A 15,938-nucleotide genomic window follows, 5' to 3' on the forward strand; every position below is an offset into this window, starting at 1 on the left:
GGATCCTCGCCATCAGTTTGCATGTCACGCACCGGGGTGCTAGGTAGGCAATTTACAGTTGAGCCTAGCCAGGGTGAGTCGATGTAGTGGCCGACTTCGGGAAGGATTTCGATTTAAGACGCACTCCTATATGCTCTCCTAGCCCTGTTTTCAAGTTGCGTAAATGCCCGGCCTCGAGGCAATCTGGGAGGGATTTACTTATTGCAGCCCGCACAGGGCTAGGAAGGAGAGAAGAAAGCTTGGGGAGTTCTTTTGTTCTCGCGGAAGAAATGCGCGTTTTCCTTTTAGAATCAATAGAAAACGGAGGGTGGGGATACGTCGGGGTTTCAGTGGTCCGGGGTGTGAACAGAAATCCCTGGCGTCGCGCGCTCTGGTGAAATGCCTCTCGGTACTCTTCCTTTGCCCTGGAGAATTCAGAGGAAGTCTGTCCCACCAAACTGCTGCTCCCTGGGAGGCATGGAGAGGCTTTGAGGCGCGGGAGCTGAGTGTGCTGTTATTGAGGCGCACCTCTGGTTGTACCGGTCTCTGGGTGGCGGTTGTTGAATTAACCCAGGAATAGTATTTCCTCTCATCTCTTGGGCACCCCTAAAGTAGTGCCATCTGAAAACTGCTTCCCATTCTGTCGTATCGTGAACCCTTTGGCTGCACCATCGCTGTGTGAAAAGCTGGAAGAATAGTTCAGTGAACGCCCATGTCCATTCCTCCAAGAAATGAGTAGCTCTTAACATTTTGCTTTCTTTCTATGCTGTCTCTTGCCTAAATAAAGACAAAGACATTCTCCAGTGCAACCACATTATAAACTAAATCACATCTAAGAAACTTGATAATTTGATATCACCCAATATCTAGCCCTGCTTATTTATCTTATATGCAGAGTACATCATGAGAAACGCTGGGCTGGAAGAAGCACAAACTGGAATCAAGATTGCCGGGAGAAATATCAATAACTTCAGATATGCAGATGACACCACCCTTATGGCAGAAAGTGAAGAGGAACTAAAAAGCCTCTTGATGAAAGTGAAAGAGGAGAGTGAAACAGTTGGCTTAAAGCTCAACTTTCAGAAAACTAAGATCATGGCATCTGGTCCCATCAGTTCATGGGAAATAGATGGGGAAACAGTGGAAACAGTGGCTGACTTTATTTTTGGGGCCTCCAGAATCACTGCAGATGGTGATTGCAGCCATGAAATTAAAAGATGCTTACTCCTTGGAAGGAAAGTTATGACCAACCTAGACAGCATATTAAAAAGCAGAGACATTACTTTGCCGACAAAGGTCGTGGATGTGAGAGTTGGACTGTGAAGAAAGCTGAGTGCCAAAGAATTGATGCTTTTGAACTGTGGTGTTGGAGAAGACTCTTGAGAGTCCCTTGAACTGCAAGGAGATCCAACCAGCCCATTCTAAAGGAGATCAGTCCTGGGTGTTCATTGGAAGGACTGATGTTGAAGCTGAAACTCCAATACTTTGGCCACCTCATGTGAAGAGTTGACTCATTGGGAAACACCCTGATGCTGGGAGGGATTGGGGGCAGGAGAAGAAGGGGACGACAGAGGATGAGGTGGCTGGATGGCATCACCGACTTGATGGACATGAGTTTGAATAAACTCCAGGAGTTGGTGATGGACAGGGAGGCCTGGCGTGCTGCGATTCATGGGGTCTCAAAGAGTCGGACACGACTGAGCGACTGAACTGAACTGAATATCTAGGCCATATGCAAATTAATACAGTTGTCAAAAAAGTCTTGGTTTTATGGAGAAATAGCCCAATAAAGAGTCATACATGCCTTTGTTGTTATGGTTGTCTGTTTTATTGGAGAATAAATAGAAAATAAATCCTCTACCTATTTTTTGTGGTATTAAGTTTTTGAAGAGTGTGAGCCAATTATTTAAACAGAGGATTCTTTCTTAATTTGTCTGACTTTGTTTTCCTCCTGATGTCATTTAATTTTTTCTCTAAAAAATTAGACACCATTTTGTCTGTAGGCTCAAAGGAAGGTTGAGAGGTTTGATTGTTGTTCAGTCACGAAGTCATGTCCGGCTCTTTGCAACCCCATGGACTGTAGAACGACAGGCTTCCCTGTCCTTCGCTATCTCCTGGAGTTTGCACAAAGTCATGTCCATTGAGTCAATGATGCCATCCAACCATCTCATCCTCTGCTGCCCCCTTCTCCCCCAGCCCTCAATCTTTCCCAGCATCAGGGACTTTTCCAATGAGTTAGCTCTTTGAATCAGGTGGCCAAAGTATTGGAGCTTCAGTATCAGTCCTTCTGATGAATATTCAGGGTTGATTTCTTTTAGGACTGACTGGTTTGATCTTCTTACTGTGCAAGGGACTCTTAAGAGTCTTCCCTAGCACCACAATTTGAGAGCATCAATTCTTTGGTTTGATTAGATGGCAAGAACCCTTCTAAGATGGCACACAGTATGAGGTGCTCTTCTTATTGTTTTCCTTCAGCAAGACCATTTTAAATATTAAGCACCTGTTATTCTTATATGCATAATATTAAGTTGTACCAGTATCAGTGGTCACTGAAATCTGAAGTGTTCTCCAGATTCTCTATTAAAGTTCATTTACTCTTTTGTAGTTAATGAGTGATCAGTGGAGTGAAGACTTTGGAAATGTTTGGAAGAGAAAGTCTTAGATCCTTGCAAGGAGAACATAGGTTACAGATCTACTCACCTAGGCAGATGGAGTAATCCTTCGTATTATTCTGGTACCTCCTACTTCAGATCACGTAATGTTAGAAGCCTCATTGAATTACATACTCGCTTTGTTCAAAGAACAGTAAAATTCTGCACTCAGTGGAGTTTGAGCCACCTTAGAGTTCTTTTAGATGTGTGTGTGCATGCCAAGTCACTTTAGTTGTGTCCAACTCTTTGCAACCCCATGGACTGTAACTCTCCAGGCTCCTCTGTCCATGGGATTCTCCAGGCAAGAATACTGGAGTGGGTTGTCATTTCCTTCTCCCGGGGATCTTCCCCACCCAGGGATCGAACCCATATCTCTTATGTCTTCTGCATTAGCAGGCATGTTCTTTACCACTAGCACCACCTGGGAAGCCCATTCTTATGGATAATTCAAGGGAAAGGCTACCCACTACAGTATTCTTGCCTGGAGAATTCCATGGACTGTATAGTCCACGGGGTAACAAAGAGCCGGACATGACTGAGCGACTTTCACTCGCTTACTGGTAAAAAATAGTGATACTTTCTACCGGGTCTTGTGATGTATGTTTTAAGAAGACTTGAAAAAATCCAGAGGAAGTTTCCTGTATTTAACTGAGCAAACCTGAATTAAACTCCCAGTTCCATTCCAATAACAGAAACAAACCTCAAGAATATATAATATATATATGTAGTCTCAGTCTGTGGCTCATATCATAAATATCCAGGAATGTGAGCTCATCCATTTATGCTCATAAGCTCCACAGGGTGAGATCTGTGTCAAGTTTACGCTGTATAACAATGGCCACTTCGAGTGGTTTCTCCCAGGAGAAAACTCTCAAAGAGCATCTTCTATTCCACAGGCAAATGTAGGGTTCTAAACAGAGAGCCTGTATCTTCACTTTTACAATTTTTAGTAAGTCAGTCTAAGTCAGTGGATCACATCAATGGTTTTTGTTTGCATCAGCAAATGAGTGTCCGCTCATCCCTCTGCCAGTTGATCTGAATTTTATCAGAGTCAGCTTTCTAAGAGTCCAAGGCAGAAGCCAGCCTTGGGGCTTCTCTGGTAGTTCAGTGGTAAAGAATCTGCTGCCAATTCAGGAGACACAGGTTAGATTCCTGGGTCGGAAGATCCCACAGGCCTCGGAGCATCTAAGCCTGTGGGCCACATCTATTGAGCCTGTGGTCTAGAACCTAGGAACTGCAACTACTGAAGCCCATGAGCCCTAGAGCCTGTGCTCCACAACAAAAGAAGCCACCGCGATGGGAAGTCTGTGTGCTGCAATGGAGAGTTACCCCTGCTTGCTGCAACTAGAGAAAAGTCCATGCATTAATGAAGATGGAGCACAGCCAAAAATAAACAAATATATTAAAAAAAAAAAAAAAAGAAGGTAACCTTGAAAGTTATGTAGCATCATTTTTGGTAACATTTTATTGATCAATAGCAAGCATAGGACTGTTCATGATTCAAGGAGAAAAAAAAAAAAAAGATTCAAGGGGAGGGGATCAGACAAGCCATAAACAACAGGAGATGAGGCTCATTGTAGGGGTGGGGAGGGAACACATTTGGAAAGGAGCTACCACACTGCTCTCAGCCAAATGCAAACTTAAATGTGTAGTCTTGATCATAGTGGTCCTTTGCTTAAAATCAGGTGGATCTGGATCATCTATTTAACTTCAAACCTAGTCATAACTGGGGCTTCCCTGGTGGCTCAGCTGGTGAAGAATCTACCTGTAATGCAGGAGACGTAGGTTCAACCTCTGGGTTGGGAAGATCCTCTGGAGAACAGAATGGCAACCCACTCCAGTATTCTTGCTTGGAGAATCCCATGGACAGAGGAGCCTGGTGGGCTACAGTCCATGGGGTCACAAACAGCGGGACACGACTGGGCAACTAAGCACCCACTCACACTAGTCATAACCACCCATTCCCAACTGTGATCTACAGATTTTCATCAACACTATAGATATGGGGCCATATTTCTTTTTGTTTACATATTCTCTGGTTCAACTGCTTCTCCTTTATCAAAGTGGTTTTTTTTTTCCCCCCTACAGAAGAGGGAAGAATAGGGATGTGAAATATACACTTAAAAATTATTTATGGTGATTTGAGGTGGATATAGGAGTTAAAATGGGTGTACGGCAAAATTATTTTTGGATAGTAGCAGTGTGGTTCCAAGCACTGGACTTGGTTGACGCTGTGTAAATATTCAGATCAGAAGCTGTGGTTATGATTCTTTTCCTGGCTCCAGCCCTGGAAGGTCGTCGTGCCCTTTGCAAAGTGTAAAGTGATTGCTGCCTGCTGGCGTCTTTATCATAGTCATAGCCACTCTTCACCTCTCCTTGGCTGACAGTTCACCTCACCAAGTAAAGGAAGTCCACCGATAACAAAACTAGAAAGGCTCCATTGCAAATAAACTAATATATGAAAAAAAAAATCAACCTCTGTATTTGGAAGGATGCTTTAGGACACTCATACTGTATCTTACAAATTCTGTATTTTTATTTTTGAAAAGTGATATTTCAATTCCTGTTTTCAAAATGTTTTGAATGTCCCATGAATAATGAGTGGGTATATGTGCTCGTAGATGGCAAAACCTCCCCAGGATGTGAAACGGAGCCATGGACAGCAGACTGGGGGGGAAGAAATCCTCCCAAGTGAAATAAGTGAGAAGAAAAGTTCCAAAACTTTCAAAAGATTATTTCCTTCAAGGCAGTTTCCTATTTCTTTGTGTAGCATTTATTCAGCTTGTGATTCAGCTATCTATCGCATCCCATTAGATGGGGAAACAGTCGAAACAGTGGCTGACTTTATTTTTGGGGGGCTCCAAAATCATTGCAGATGGTGACTGCAGCCATGAAATTAAAAGATGCTTACTCCTTGGAAGGAAAGTTATGACCAACCTAGACAGCATATTAAAAAGCAGAGACATTACTTTGCCAACAAAGGTCTGTCTAGTCAAGGCTATGGTTTTTCCAGTAGTCATGGATGGATGTGAGAATTAGACTATAAGGAAAGCTGAGCGCCGAAGAATTGATGCTTTTGAACTGTGGTGTTGGAGAAGACTCTTGAGAGTCCCTTGGACTTCAAGGAGATCCAACCAGTCCATCCTAAAGGAGATCAGTCCTGGGTGTTCATCGGAAGGACTGATGTTGAAGCTGAAACTCCAATACTTTGGCCACCTGATGTGAAGAGCTGACTCATTTGAAAAGACCCTGATGCTGGGAAAGATTGAGGGTGGGAGGAGAAGGGGGTGGCAGAGGATGGGATGGCTGGATGGCATCACCGACTCGATGGACATGAGTTTGGGTAAACTCCGAGAGTTGGTGATGGACAGGGAGGCCTGGTGTGCTGTGGTTCATGGGGTTGCAAAGAATTGGACACAACTGAGCAACTGAACTGAACTGATTGCATCCCGTATACTGAAAATATCCATTTAATATTCCTCACAATTCTTAGGGTTGGTTGGTTGGCTCCTCTGTGGTTTTATCTAGATTTACTCACATAGTTATGTCCAGGAGCCAGCAAAGTTTCTGCAAAGGGTGGGAGATTGTGCACATTTTAGCTTTTGTTCTGTCTCATTGGCCTTCCCTGGGGGCCCAGACAGTAAAGAGTCTGCCCACAATGTGGGAGACCTGGGTTCAATCCTCGGGTCTGGAAGATTCCCTGGAGAAAAAAGTGGCAACCCACTCCAGGATTCTTGCCTGGGAAATCCCATGGACAGAGGAGCCTGGCAGACTACAGTCCATGGGGTCTGCAAAGAGTTGGACACAGCTGAACGACTTTCACTTCACTTCATATTCTTCTGTTATTTATTCATTTTTTTCACAAGCCTTTAAAAAGTAAAAGTTATTCTTAGCTCAAGGGCCCTACATGGAAACAGGCTGAGGGCCCTGTTTGTATTCATAGTTTGCCAACCCCTGAACTGGAGAGTCAGCTAAGCTGCAAGTCCAAGGTGGCTTCAGTATGTGTCTGGCAGTTGGTGATGCCACCCACTGCTGGCCATGATTCTTCTGGAGGATCTTCAGGGCTTCTCATCCTCCATGTGCTCCGTTCTGTCTGTGGAAGGTGGAAGTGGTCAGAGTTAAGGCATAGCCGGGGAGTCACACAGGGTCACATATGCCACATTCTATAGGTCAGAAGAGACCACGAGGCCAATGCAGATTGAAGGGATGGGCTACTAGCTTCCCTGTCAGCAGGAACAGTGTGGATATTGTGGCCACAGCTAGCTAAACTAAGTGGGAGATTTCTACTGTCCGCACCACCCTGGGAGATGGGAGGCTGATGCTGACACCTTGACATTAGATTGACTCTCAGAGCCTTATTCAGATAACTTCAGATTGAGTCATAAACTGTGGATTTATGACTTCTGATGGCGGCTACTGCTCTTAAGCTCTTGTTTTCCCTTATCACCCCAGCCTGTTTCGAATTCTGTGAGCACTCACTCATTTCCCCTTGTACCAGTTTACAGGTGTCTCTGCTAGGAGATGCCAGCTCCGTGAAGGAAGGACCACACCCCACCACTCTGCCTTACTGTGACATATCTTCAATAGATAGGTACAGAATTTAATTAAATAACCTAACTGAGGTTTAACATCAGTTATTTGCTTACTTTGCAAGAGCAAAACTAATTTAAGAGTCTTACACTGCCTCCAAATTCTGAAAGAACATCATGTATCAGAGTCACGTTTCACACCTGAATACTATCTAATCAGATAGTTAAGCTTCCTAACAGTTTTTCAAACATATACTCAAGTGTTAAGAAGCAGTATGCTTAATGACAAGTTTGAACAGCATCCACTTTTAAGGACATGTTACATTTTAACTTTAAATGTGTCTGCAGATGAAAATAAAAAAGTAACAGCAGTTTATAATATATAGCCTGTGTACGTTCCAAGGCAGAACTAATTCTGGAGAGGATATCTAATCTGCAGTAAATGCTGCTACTAATTACTCAGCTGAATTTTTTAATATGTGTTTTCTCCAAGATCTCATTGTAACTCCACTTGTCTTCTCCCACTTGATGGAAAGCTTTGACAATTTATTATGTTTAGAAGCAGCTGGGGTGTAGTTCTAGTTGATGATTTGTTATCTGATATTTCTTACTTGACTGTCCACATTTTTCATTCTCTTTGGCATTTTCCTCGGTGTCTCCTGTCTTACTGAACTAGATGGATGGTGCTGCTTTTGTGCAAACGCAAGCAGTTTGCACTCCCCTGTTTCTTTCCATCAGACCACAGGTACATACAGGACTGATGCTAGATCACATGTCTATGACACTTAAACACGAACAAAGTATATTCACATATACTCTGTCAGTTGATTATTAATACATCGGTCCTCTGGGACGATGCTACCACCATCTCATTTGGCAGGTGGGGAGACTGGTGAACAATTATTCTAGAATGTTTCAAATTGAATGTGTTCAAGTCAACCTCAGTACCTTCCCATAAAACCTGTTTATTCTCCTAGATTCCAAATTCGGTTAAAGCAGCCTCATTTATCAGTCTTCCCAGTTTGATCCTTAATTCTTCCCTCTTCTTTACTCCACATGAACAGTCACCAAGACCCTGTGGATTCTCTTTCTCTCTGAGACCTGACCTTCTGATCCTTCTCCTGCTCCCCAGAAAACCTCATTTTTCACCTGGGTTTGCGTTAGAGCTTTCTGTCTGTTCCTCTGACTTCTGAGTTGCCCATCCAATCCTCATTACTATGAGGACTGTCTTCCTTAAACTCACATCTTTCCATGCACTTCTGGCTTTAAATGGCTCAGTGGCTCCCCCAGGGCACAGTCTAAAGGGTTACAAAGCTCCTTAGTCTGGTTCAGTCGGCAAATTCCTGCTGTTTTAGTTCCTGCTCTCACTCCATTTTCCTGCACCTGTCTTGGCACCCACTTCCCCATCAGAATGCCCTTTCATTCCCTGATTCCCTGCACCCCAGAGCCACACCACCTGACTCACCCAAGGCTCACAACTTCTATAGTAGTACTTCTCAACTCTAACTCCACCAAGTCTAGGGCTGCGCCATCTAATAGAACTATTTATTGTGGTTTTTCAGTCACTCAGTCATGTTGGACTCTTTGCAACCCCATGGACTGCAGCACACCAAGCTTCCCTGTCCTTCATTGTCTCCTGGAGTTACTCAAACTCATGAACATCGAGTTGATGATGCCATCCTCTGTCGAACTATCTGTGATGATAAAAATGCTCTCTGCTTTCCAGTACCATAGGCACTAATCATTTGTAACTACTGAGCCAGGCAGTGTAGCTAATGACACTGAGGAACTAGATTTTTAATTTTACTTACTTTAAATTTAAGTAGCCACCAGATTGAATAATATGAATCCCTACCATATTGAATAATACAGATCTATATGAGTGCCTTTTCATCTGTTAAAATTCAGATCAAACATGGTTCAGCCTAAAGACCAGCTACATAATTTGTGGAGGCCAGTGCAAAATGAAGTACAGGACCGTTTGTACAAAAATTATTAAGAATTTCAAAACAGTAACCACAGAATATTATACAAAACACAGTGCCCTTTTAAGTGCAGGGCTCTGTGTAACTATGCAGTTTCCAGGCCCATGCAAATAGCCCTGTTTAGACCTGTAGAAAAATTCACAAAGGATATGAGGAAATAATTTACAGAAGAGGAAATCTACAAGGCCAGTAAATATCTGAAAAGATGTACATTTTCCTGGGAATCAGGGAAATGCAAATTAAAGCCACAATGAGATACAATTTTATACCTACTTATTGTCAGAAATTTGAAAGTCCAATAATATCAAGTTGTCAGGATGTAATCACTGCTGATGATTATATAAATCACTTCTCTAGTAAAACTGAAAATGTGCGTGTCCTATAATCTGTGGTTCTACTCTTAGGTGTCCTCCCTGGAGAAACTTGCGTGTGTGCATGAGAAGGTGTGTCCAGCAGTGTTTATGGTAGCTTTCTTTTAACTGAAAGGCATCTGAAGCAACTAATATGCACAAATAGGAGGAATGATAAATAAATGCAGCATGCTTTAGGAAGAATTTCATGTGATAATTTAAAATGAATGAATTAGAGCTATATTTCTCAGTTTGGATAAATTTAAAATAGATAATGTTGATCAGAGAAAGCAAATTCCAGAAAGGTGTTATTTATGGATATGTTTTACAAATGTGAAAATTGTAGTTATAATTGTTTGTAAGTATATATATGTATTATAAATATATATCATATATAATAAAACATACAAAACCAAACACATGACTGATTACCTCTAATGAGGGGTAAGGAGTCAGAGACTAGGGTGGCAGACGGCAGTTCACTGAATGCACAGTGATTTATTTCTTAAAAATCAATGACTTAAATGCACACAAAGAAAATAATGCAGGTAGTATTAGATGGCATGAATGAATTGCTATATGACATAAGAAAGAGAAAACATAAAATATGATTCAAAATTAAGAAGAAATAAAAGATACATAAATGCACTTATATATAAGTTTTTAAAAAACACTTTTCACGAGGAAAAACTATAAGCAAGTAAAAACTCCTGACAACTTGGAGAAAATATTTGTAATGTCTATCATTAAAGAGCAAATATTTTCCCCAAATGTATTTTCAATTTGTATATGTGCTGGTGAAGTGAGCACAGTTTTAAACATTTTCAAACATATAGCAAATTTGAAAAACTTTTGTGGAGAACACATATCACCTAGATTCTGCCATCAATGTTTTATTATACTTGCTTTATCACTTATATAATTTCTCTCTATCCATCTGTCAATCCATATTAATTTTTGGTGCATTTCAAAATAAATTGCAAACATCAGTATATAGATGCATGTATATTACTAGCAATTCTACTAGGTATATATACAGAAGAATTGAAAGCAAGGATTTGAACTGATATTAGTTAACTAATGTTCATAGGAGCCTTATTCACAATAGATGAAAGATGGAAACAACCCCCGTGTCTATCAGTAGATGCATAAATAAGCAAAGTGAGGTATCTGCGTGCTATGGAATATGATTCAGCTGTAGAAAGGAACGAAGTTCCAATGCCTGCTGCAGCATGGCGGAACCTTGAGGATATACTCTTAAGTGAAATAGACCAGACACAGATGTACCAATACTTTAAGATTCCACTTACATGGAATATCTATCTGAAATACTATCTAAATACGTATCTAAAATACTCAGATACGAAGAGACAAAAGGTAGAACAGAGGTTACCAGGGATGAGGGAAAGAAGGAGTGAGGAGTTATTACTTAATAAGTATAGAGCTTCAGCTTTATGAAAGTTCTGTAGATGGACAGTGGTGATGATTGCACAATAATGTGAACATACTTAATGCCACTGAACTGTACACTTAAAAGTGGTTAAAAAGATAAAACATGTATATTTTGCCACAATGAAAAATGTTTTAAAAAGTAAAAAATAAGTTAAAAAAAAACAGAAAGAAAGAAATGTTAATGAAAACAACACTGAAATGTAATTTCTCACCCATTAGATTGACAGAAGTCTGAGTTTAATCCTATGAAGCTGTGAGGAAACAGGCCTTCTTATTGCTAGCGGCAAGGCAAAAAAAAACAACAACAAAAAACGTAGTATAACCACTCTGGTGGCAAGTTTGGCAATGTCTTGAAAAATAACACAAGCACTTACCCTTTGACCCAACATTCACTCACCTTCAGGAATATCTCCTGAAGATATCCTTGCACAAATATGAAATTGTTATAAATTATTAGAGTAGGCATAGAGCTAATTATGGTGGCATTATTTGCTATAGTAGGAAAAAAACCTAAGAACTAGAAACAATCCAAATGTTCAGTGATAGGGAAGTGGTTTAGTAAACTCTGGGGCATCCAAATAGTGAAGAACCATACAACCATAAAAAGGAATGAGGAAGACCTGCATGTATTGGTATAGAACCATCACTAGGTGATTGTTAAGTGAATTAAAGTAAGATACTAGACAGTGTTTTGTGTGAGAAATGGTGGAAAAGAAAACATATTTGTTATATTTTTCAAGAAATAACAATGAGTGTATGTCCAAAATTAATAAAAATGGTTTCATAGATTGTGAAAGAGGGTGCAGGATGAAGGGGCAAGGAGAGTAGAAAAAGTTTTATGGGTGCATTTTGTGGCTTGGGAACCATATAAAGTGAAAGTGAAAGTTACTCAGTCCTGTCAGACTCTTTGAGACCCCATGTCCATGGAATTCTCCAGGCCAGAATACTGGAGCGGGTAGCCTTTCCCTTCTCCAGGGGATCTTCCCAACCCAGGGATTGAACCCAGGTCTCCTGCATTGCAGGTGGATTCTTTACCGGCTGTTTATATAATCCAAAGATGGGGGAAAAAAATCCCTAACAAATTGGAAACAAATGAACCTAACCAACCATATATCAATTTTGGCCATAGCTGCATAGAGAAAATAATCCCTTGTTTAAAATCTAGGACTTCCCTGGTGATCCAGTGGTACCATGTTCCTACTGTAACACTAACAGTGACATGATGTAAGAAAAAAAAAGGAACTCAAGTAAACACTTGTGTTAATGCTATTAGAAACTAAGATTTGCACAGTAAAATAGATACAAGTGTAAAACTTTAAAAGTTAAGTGAAAACAGGATAATGACTGCAGTGGATCAAAATGTCAAATATAAATAAATCTGAGTTCATGATAATGCTTTAAAAACGCACTAGTTATTTTAATTACCATAGCCTTTTACCTCCCTAAGGAAGCAATTTTTGTGGTTAAACTCTTCTTACTTACTTAATTTAAACCTCTACTGCTTTTTGAATACAAACAAACTAAAGAAAAATTTTCAATGTATTTGCCATTAAAAAGGTAAAAAATAAAACCACACTGGTTACTTAATGCCATTTGTAGCAGCATGAACGGACCTAGAGATTGTCATACTGAGTGAAGTAAGTCAGACACAGAAAGACAAATATCATATGATACCACTAATATGTGGACTCTAAAAAAAAAAGGTACATGTGAAGTAATTAGCCTCCAACTAATAAAAAAATTAAAAAAAAAAAAAGGTACAAATAAACCTGTTTACAAAACAGAAGTACAGTTACGGATGTAGAAAACAAACATATGGTTAGCAGGGTATAAGTGGGGAGGGATAAATTGGGAGATTGGGATTGATATATACACATTACTATATATAAAATACATAACTAACATAGATAGTTATTTGTTTTCTCTGTATATAGCACAGGGAACTCTACTCAATACTCTGTAGTGGCCTATATGGAAAAAGAATCTTAAAAAAAAAATGAGTGGATATATGTATAACTGATTCACTTTGCTGCACACCTAAAATACAACATTGTAAATCAACTATACTCCAATAAAACACACACACACACTGGTTACCATTGGTGGTTACTAGATTACTAAGTCACTATTCTAAACATTGATGAATAAAGGAAAAAAAATCAAGGATCCTACCTTTCTTATATAAACGTAATAATTAATGAGGAAAAGTCATTTTTTGTACATGAATTTCAGCTAATGAATATAGAAGCAATGGTAGAATAGCCCACCACCATTTTGCAGCCTCTAATGAAATAAAGGGGAGATTCTCAAGTGGTGCTCATCATAAAGAGCTCACCTACCAATGCAGGAGACATAAGAGGCATGGCTTCGATCCCTGGGTGGGGAAGATCCCCTGGAGAAAGGCATGGCAACCCACTCCAGTATGCTTGCCTGGAGAATCTCATGGACAGAAGAAGGTCGCAAAAGAGTCGGGTACGACTGAAGCGACTTAGCAGCAGAAGGAAGCTAGCGCCTAAGGCTACTAAAAATATTAGGTAAAATGTTGATAAGGAACTTTAAAATGGAGAAAAGTGGCTAACATCACTAAAACCTGATGATCACCTTTAGCAGCAATAAAACTGGAAAAGCTGGTAATGTGTGCCTCATGGTAAAATGTAATGGGAAGCACATAACACCATCAGTGAAGTATTCGTGAATAAAAATCTAATCATGCTTCCAGATCTAAGTCAGTTTTATAGACTTAGGAATATAGGGCATAGAGGAACAATGAAAGCAGCAATAGGAGGAAAATCAATAGCCTAAAATCCATCAGTAAAAATGGAAGAATGTAAATGAATAAACTAAAATTTCAAGTCCAAACCTAGATAGAGAATACTAAAATAAAACAAAGGAAAGCAGGGAGAAAAAACAAAAAAGCAAGGAGAAGAAAATAATAAAGATTAAGAAGCAGAGAAATTAATTATTAGACTAGGAAAGATTAAAAAATTTATAAATAAATCTTTGGGAAAAATAACATAAGTAGTTCTGTGAAAAAAAAATTAAACCATCAACTAATCTAATCATGATAAAAGGGAGAAAATATACAAAACAAGAAATGACAAGATACAAGCTCTGAAACAGAAGAAAATGTTAAACATTTAAGAGACTACTTTGCACAACTTCAAGCACATGCACTTGAAAACCTGGTTGAAATAACTCATTTCATAGAACAATTAAAATTTCCAAAATTTTCCCTAATAAGGATGAAGCTTAAACAAGTCAATTTTCATAGAAGAAATACATGCCCTACATGCCCACCCATATAAAACTAATTGAGTAAAGGATGATACATCCAAATAATGGAATACTATGCAGCAAAAATCTCTATGTACTGATGTTTTCGAGGAATGTTGTGATAATAAAACATTGTTGCATTAAAAGGAAGGAAATAAGACTACCTATCTGCATCCGGTTCTGCGTGTGTGCTGAGTCGTGTCCAGCTCTTTGCAACCCCATGGACTGTAGCCCGCCAGGCTCCTCTGTTGTGGGATTTCCCAGGCAGGAGTACTGGAGTGAGTTGCCATTTCCTCCTCCAGAGGATCTTCCTGAACCAGGGATTGAACCTGTATCTCTTACGTCTCCTACACTGGCAGGCAGATTCTTTACCACTAGTGCCACCTGGGAAGCCCTAAACTACATATATATTTGCTTATTGTTTAAAAAATTATGTGAAAAGGATAAAGTAGGAACTAACAAAAATGTTGAAAATGAAATGGAACTTCTCTGAGTTTATCTCTTTGTAGCTTTTACTTTTGAACCATGTAAATATTTGCATATTAAATGAACAAATATTTAAAAAGCAAACTCAAATATTGGAATCAAGGAGCCACAAATTAACCTGCCTAATGAAACTATCAAACTGATACCATGGGCACACAAAAAATAATTAATTCAACTGACTTGAGCACAATACTCTCTTAATAAAATGTATTCTAAGTACCAAATGAATTGCAAAGAAATACTGATCATTTCTTATTTTTTAAAATAATGATATCAGTGAAGAAATTCTAAAGGTATTTTGTACATGTTATGGATTAGAAGAAATTGTTGGAAACCAGATTCTTTCTCACTGTGGGAGAAAGGAGACACCAGTTGGAATAGGAAAAGGTTATGGAAGAGTCATTTTTTAAAATTGTGTCTGATTTACATTGGAGGTATTGGTATTAACTCATGGCTTAATATTTTCTAGCTCTGAAATTTTTATTTTCTAGTTTCCTGAAAAAGCCTAGGAGTGGTAATATTCTGACAACAATGGGTATACCTAGTATGCAGATGCTGATTTCTAAATATTGTCCTCCACTGGAAGGAACTCAGGTTCCTTGGAGAAATGGCTGAATATGGAAAATGCACAGTTTGGAACATGAAAAGTGCACAGTGAACTGGAGAATCTTGTGCATAAAATTGGCAAAGTTTTCTTAATTAATGGAGACATGCCAAAGGATATAGCAGCTAGCTCAGAATTGTTCCCGCTGGCCAAGTTTGTGATAAGTATACCATCAAAAAGAATAATGATGGTAATAGTTATATTATCTTGAGTTAAAAAAGAACCCATGAGTCCATAGGTACTCAAAAAACTAAATATAGAACTACCATATGATCCAGCAAGTCCAACCCTGGGTATATATCTGACAAAAACAAAAATGCTAATTCAAAAAAATACATGTACCCCAGTGTTCATAGCAGCATTATTTACAATTGCCAAGATATGGAAGCAATCTGTGTCCATCAAAAGATGACTGGGTAAAGAAGATGTGAGATATATATACATCATATATGTGATATATATATATTTGACATATATATTATCATATATTCTATGACTATGGAATACTATTCAACCATAAAAGAGAACATTTCGCCATTTGCAGTAGCATGATGGACTTGGGTATATCTTTCCTTTCCTTATCTGCCTGTTACTCCAGATATCTCTTGACGAGATCCATAAACTTCCAG

The sequence above is a fragment of the Dama dama genome, chromosome 19, assembly GCF_033118175.1.
Source record: "Dama dama isolate Ldn47 chromosome 19, ASM3311817v1, whole genome shotgun sequence".
Taxonomy (NCBI): Eukaryota; Metazoa; Chordata; class Mammalia; order Artiodactyla; family Cervidae; genus Dama; species Dama dama.